The sequence below is a fragment of the Perna viridis genome, chromosome 13, assembly GCF_037379345.1.
Source record: "Perna viridis isolate PV_CMFRI_1.1 ecotype Kerala chromosome 13, ASM3737934v1, whole genome shotgun sequence".
Lineage (NCBI taxonomy): Eukaryota > Metazoa > Mollusca > Bivalvia > Mytilida > Mytilidae > Perna > Perna viridis.
In genome coordinates, this window is record NC_142457.1 from 29,578,271 (window position 1) to 29,585,316 (window position 7,046).

Here is a 7,046-nt window from a genome sequence, read left to right on the forward strand (position 1 = left end):
TTAGCAGAGGAGATCATGATGTTGGTTTTACTAATCAAGTGAAACACGGGATAGATCTTCTCGATGAACAACCTTTCAAGCAGAGATACCGAATCATACCATTATCTATGTACGATGAGGTGAGTACCCATCTTAGGCAGTTAGTGGACATTAGAATTATCCAGCATTCACAGTCACTCTTTGCTTCGAATGTGGTTTTGGTACGGAGTTTTGTACCGGTCAACAAGAACCGAGAATGGGACTAGGAATCAGCTAGTATTGTCAATTATTCATGTGGCAACTGTTCTTGAGACTTTGCATGATGATTTTGGTCACCCTGGAAAAGATCGCACTACATCTTTAGTAAGAGATAGGTTTTATTGGCCTGGGATGCACAAGGATATTGAGAAATGTGGAAGGTGTGTACGGAGGAAATCGCAGGCAAATCAGCGAGCACTTCTAGTGAATATTACCACTACATCACCATTGGACTTGGTTTGTATGGACTATCTGACCTTAGAAAGATCAATGAGAGGACATCAATACATACTGGTGATCACAGATCAGTTCACCAGATTTGCTGTGGCAGTACCAACAAGACACCAGCTTGCTAAAACCACGGCTGAAGCTTTTTACAACTAGTTCATAGTCCATTATGGCATATCGAACGGGATACACAGTGACTGACGAGGGAGCCAACTTTGAGAGCCAGATCATGAAGGAGTTATGTACCATCACCGGCATGAAGAAATCACTCACCACCAGTTATCATGCGATGGGAAACGGAATGACCGAGAGGTTTAATCGTACTCTTCTGGAAATGCTTGGTTCACTCGGGGAGGAAAAGAAAATCAACTGGCACATGTTGGATTAATGGTGCATTATTACAACTGTACCCGACATGAAAGCACTGGGCAAACACCTTATCTTTTGATGTTTGGCAGAAATCCAAGAATTCCAGTTGACGCAGTGTTTGGACTTAGAGAGAATGAGAAGGAACCATCATCAACATTTATCCAGGAGTTGCGGGAACAAATAGCAGAGGCACATCGACTAGCACATGCTACTGCAGAGAAAACTAGAGAGAAGCAGAAGGACAATTATGATATTAAAGTTAGAGGAGAACAGTGAAAGAAGGTGACAGAGTGTTGGTGAAAGTTGTTGCGTTTGAGCGAAAACATAAACTTTCTAACCGTTTTGGAGCATGCGTGGTGATTACTAAGAAGAATGAGGACATTCCAGTTTTTGTGGTGAGGAAGGAGAATGGGAAAGGAAGAACCAGGACTGTTCATCGCAACGTACTTCTACCTATTGGAATACTTCGAGACAGACAAAAACCTGCAACACGGAAAGCAACACCTGCATGCAAGATTGATACCTGCCAAAGAACCGGACCAGACCAAACATGATAAAACAGAGGTTGTTGTGGCAGATGAAGAGTCAGCATGGGTTCATCATGTCATTGGGGAAAAGGAACAGAGCAACAGTGGTTTAGTCATCGCTAATGTAGATTCTGTTCAGAGACATGATGAGGAGTCAACAGAGACGCCCATCAATTGCAAGATATCATCATTGTCAATGATAGCCAGTCTGATGTTGAGGATAACAGAAGCGCTTCAACAGACCAAGAGGAGACTACTCAGGAAATCAACCATTCTTGTAGTGATAGTTCTCCGGATGCAGAAGATACACCGGTTCTGAGACGTTCCACCAGAGAACGGAGGCCACCAGAAAGATTTAGATCTGGTGAGTACCTTATGACAAAGTCTGCAATAGGAAAACCACAAAGTGACTGGAAAAAGAGAGTTAAATTCATTACAACTCTAGCTTCTGATTCTAGTTTACTAAAGAATTTGCAGACAGAGGCAGGGCGTTCAATTCTCAAGATATTGGAGACACATACCTCACCTTAGTACATTAATGAAATGCCGAGACGTCATTTACCGGCCGGGGGAGTATGTGGCAGAGTGAATTTAAACCAGGACTTGACTGTGGATATAATATTCATTTAATATTACTCTTTCTATATATTTATGTATTGTATTTTATTTATTATATGATATATGATTTGAGATTAATAAATGAATGGTTTATATATTTATTGAAACTTACTCACATTCATATTAAAATGTATACATGTTGTCACTTGTATCAATGTAATTGATAATCAGTTAATTTGACTGATGGATTTACCTATCAGCTGATGAGCTATTTATAGAACTCTTTATTTCTCTTTTATTTATTGGTCTATTCAGGTCACATGTACGTTAAAATTCTCTTTGGGGTTGTGAGTATTATTCTCTTTGAGTTTGCTGGGCTGGATGGCAGACATTGATTTCCTTGATTTTTTTTGTAACTTTTTTAAGTCTATAGTTCCTGCCTAGTATTTCAACATAAATATACTTTCGAATTTTAGTTGTATTGCTGAGTTTCTGGAACTTGTATTTGAGGTTTGTTTCTATATTTCTAGCACTTTGTCCCACTAAAATAACTTTGTCTTAACTGAGCAGCTAGTATGAGGTTGCATGTTTAGTTTGAATTCGAGAATGAATTTGCAGTATGAAAATGAACTGAGTAAATGAGTAAAACCTATTTAAACCATTTAAGGAGACTAAATGATATAAAGGATTATAAATATTTAAAATAGCTAATAATTGAGCTATTAAACCAAAAGTTTCAAAAGAGACAATTCTTGAATGAATGTGATTTCATATAAATAAATAGGAAATAAGGAATTGATTAAATGGTTAGCTTTTAATATGTTAAATGATATTTTTATTTAATGATGTACTCAAAATGTTTGGTGTTTGTAATGAATGTTATTATTGTTCCATGAACACATCAGTTATGAGACATATTTTTGCTTCAGGTTTTATATGATGTGTCATAATTAATGAAGTACTGTATCATATCAGACAGTTAACCTGACCTTTTCATCTATTTGAGAGGTAAGCATTAAGTTGTGTTTTTATTATAAATTTTTTGTGTTAACATGCCATTTTTGGCAATGTTTGGCAAACTTATGTTTTGCTGTTATTTTAAATCTTACATGTTGCATACAATTTATAGAGTATAAGAGATCTGTACAGAATACCATTATGTCAGAAGTTACAAAATTATATTGGTATGAGATTTATGTTAATCATGAATAATTATAATTCATACATGTAGACGCAAAATATATTGAGTCTTAGAGACAGAAAAACATGAAAACATAATATATATTTTATTCTAACAATATTGTACAGGTTGACAGAATATGTTTTTTATTTTAAAAAAGTGATCTTTCTTTTCTCTGTACTTATTATATTGTATTACAGGGTCAATTAATTTATTTGTAACAGATTCAAATCTGCCTTATCAATAAAAGAACCCTAAATCATCCATGTTTATTTTGTGGATCCCAACATGGTTTCATACATAACGCAGAACATGAAGTAATTAAAATCATACATACAAAGTAACAAAAGCAAATGAGCAACTCGGGTTCCACTAAAAACTGGGAGCATGAACTATTTGTTCGAGCGTTTGTTGCAAAACACGTCCACCACACTGGATAAATATGTTGTCGATTAAAAATTCCAGAATTTTGTAAACATCTCTCTCTGTATATTTGGAAGATAATTTTGAATTATTTCTTACAAAATATGAGGAATATCTACCAAAACTATATATGTGTATCTAGGTGTACTATCTTTTTTTGAAAAACAACGATGTATAATGTTTTTTTTTTTAATTCGGGATTTTAACTGAGTATGGGCAATAAAGAAAAATCATAAGTTTTAATGGTATTATATTCAGATAATAGTCTTGAAACACATTATACAAAGTAACACAAAGTAACAAAAGCAAATGAGCAAATCGGATTCCACTAAAAACTGGGAGCATGGACCAGGTGCACCAGTTGGGTAAGCGGTCTCTCCTTTTCTAGAAGTACACGCCGAGTTGCTCATAAAAAAGTCAAGGGGTAAATGCGTTTAACATTTTGAAATCTTCTCCTTTAGTATATGATTTGGAATTATTTTTCAAAAGTATAAATAACCTCTCCGAAAAACTGTATTTTTTTAACTAGTTGTACCACCATTTTTGAGAAACAACGTTGTATAATGTGTTTAATTCCGGATTTTAAGTAGTATGGGAAAACGAAGTATACAGTGTTGAAATATCATAGGTTTTAATGATAATATAATCCGATAATAATTCTGAATGTAGGGGACTCCAAAATATCTTTCTATTTTTCAGGATCCATATTGAATTAATACAACTACGGGAGTAACAAATGTTGAGGTAAAACTTGAAAACCTATTTGACAGCTGTGAGTATAGAAGTTAAAAGTTTTGAAAAAAGGTTTGGCGGTATATTTTGCAGATACGGCTACGTAACGATGTTTGTATAGATTCTCGTGGTGTAAAGCAATTTAGAACATTGACTGTAAGTCACAATCATCGTATTTAGTAAAGAGATCAAAAGAGACAAAAATATCTCCAAATAATGTATGTATCGCGTCTTAAATCACTAAAAACATTAAAATCATCGCATTGCAGGACATGAATTAGAAAACACTTATCAAAGGACCATTTGATTAAATATTGCAACTTGTCTTTAATAAATTTGGATTGCAGTGGTGTTTACACGGTAGAACAGTCTATTGGTGGATGAAAACCTTTTGATCATAACTTTTAACTCGTGTACGGCATATCCAAATTTACGATATATGAACTGGTATTTTTTTTTTATTTAAGAATCAACGGCTCGATACCTCTGCTGGTGGGCTTGAGGTCCCCGAGAGTATTCCCACTACTAAGTTATATAAGTCTGAATAGGTTACATTTTGTTTTTACTTGTGCTAACTCTATCTTTACTTCTCTTCATATGTCTGCAAAATACATGAATTGTCTTGACTGAGTTTCACCATGTACAATCAAGTCTCAACAAGTCTTGACTGTGTCTCAACTTGTATTGACCCAGTCTCGACTTGTCTTATCTTGTCTTGACTTTTTTCGGCCAAGTTGTCACTAGTCTCAACCTGTCTAGAACAGTTGTGAACAAGTCTTTAAGAAGTCTCAACCAGTCTCAAATGAATCTCGACGTATCTCAATAATTTTCACTGTTTCTTAAATTGTTATCTTACAAATACTGTAAATAGCTCCCTAATTGAACATGTTGAAGTTAAGAATAACATTTTCTTCATTATTGCAAACATAACCATTACATAAAATCACACAACAATGGAACATACAACATCAAGACTGGTTCAGTATTCTTTTCTCAGTTCTATCGACTGTTTAATAAACAATGATACAGTCTTAATCTACTTTTTGTTATTGTAAATTGAAGTCATTATTAAATTGTCACTATCTTTACATTTAACAAAGAAATGGTCTGCGTCGTCCACAACATTGCATACATTACATAATCTTTGACATCTAAGTATCTTATAGTATCTCCCTGTTTCCATTGATAGTTTATGATAGTTTATTCTAAATTTCTAATATTTTGTCACACAGTTTTATTTGGATTCGAAAACAATATTACATTTTAGTTTTTCTAAAGTTCTATAAAGAAAACAAATCTTCTCTGCTTTTAAACCCTGTATTTGTTATTACCGGTAGATAAATTCCTATTGTAATTATTTATTTGCTTTCTGATTTGTCTTTTAACTAATTTTTAAAGGATGTATTCAGTTTAAATAACAGAAAAACAGAAATGAGGGAAAATCATAAAAATGCTTGATAATTGTCTCAGGGTACCTCTTATATTCTTACAATCAATGATTAAAATACATAATATAATATAACACGTATTTTAAAGTCTTTCGTCATTGTCATTACCTTAATTACATGATGTATTTTAAATGACGATTGAAATTCAAAATAAAAACATTCTCTGCACAAAAGAGTATAGTTTTATTAAGAATATAAAATTTAAAACAAAATATATAGTAGTCCGTAGAAGAATTATGTTAAATATAAAATCGTAATTTAAGCATCAGAAGGTTACAGTGGTTTATTCAAATAAATCTTTACTATCAAAACATGACTGATTACTTAAGGAAAGTGTGTAGCCATAACATTTTCTTGATAAAAGTCAAACTCCATATAGACCATTCTCCCACAACCGTAGCCTAATGAATTTTTCTAACTATTTAGGACAGAAAACAGCCCTTATTTAAGGATAAAAAATAAACTTACTGTACCTCTTTTATGTATGAATTACCTTTTGTATAATTTTATGGAGACTGTAACATTATAATGCAGGTTATAGGAAAGAACATTCATTGAAAAAAGAAAAGTTTAGATGGAAGAATTTAAAAAGAAAGTAAAAAAGCATAGTTGAATTGGAAAATCTGATGCTTCACGGCTGCCTATGAAATAACTATCTTCAGAATAAAATATCTAAATAAAATTTACTCTGCCTAACTTAAATCAATGCATGGCCATGCATACAAACAGTTTCAGTAAATAATATGTTCTACATACTCTTAGATTTAAACAGCAATACGGTACTTAAAAAATGGATCAGTAACAGCTAAAAAATATAGAAATTTGGACAAAATTGTGCAAATTATAGTTTTGAAACCCTCTGAAGCCTGTCTTTTTTAATACTCCGGTTCTGCCCGAAGTTATGCTTAAAAAGGTTCTGAGTCGATATTCGGAGCATCTTAACACGCTCAGAAGTCCTGAGTAGACACAAGACAAGATGTAAACACTAGATGTTCATCATTATACTAGTAATTTTTTTTACTCGTGAGTATTTAAGCCAATCAGACAATATACAATATATTGTGCAATCGGTCTGGCACGTGGCATTTATTACGATCCTCGAAATCACAATACACCTACATGTACTGCTTGAATTACATCATTGATTAACATGGTACCGTATAAAATAATAATGACTATATAACAGTTCTATGTTGGTATATAATGTTCATGTGATAGATTAACTAAAACAAATGATAGAGTTCTTCTTTTGTTTGTGTTTTTATATTGTGTCTGAACGTTTTTTTTTTATTAAATAATTTGTAAAAAGACGTACATAGAGAAGAACATGGGTTAAAATCATAC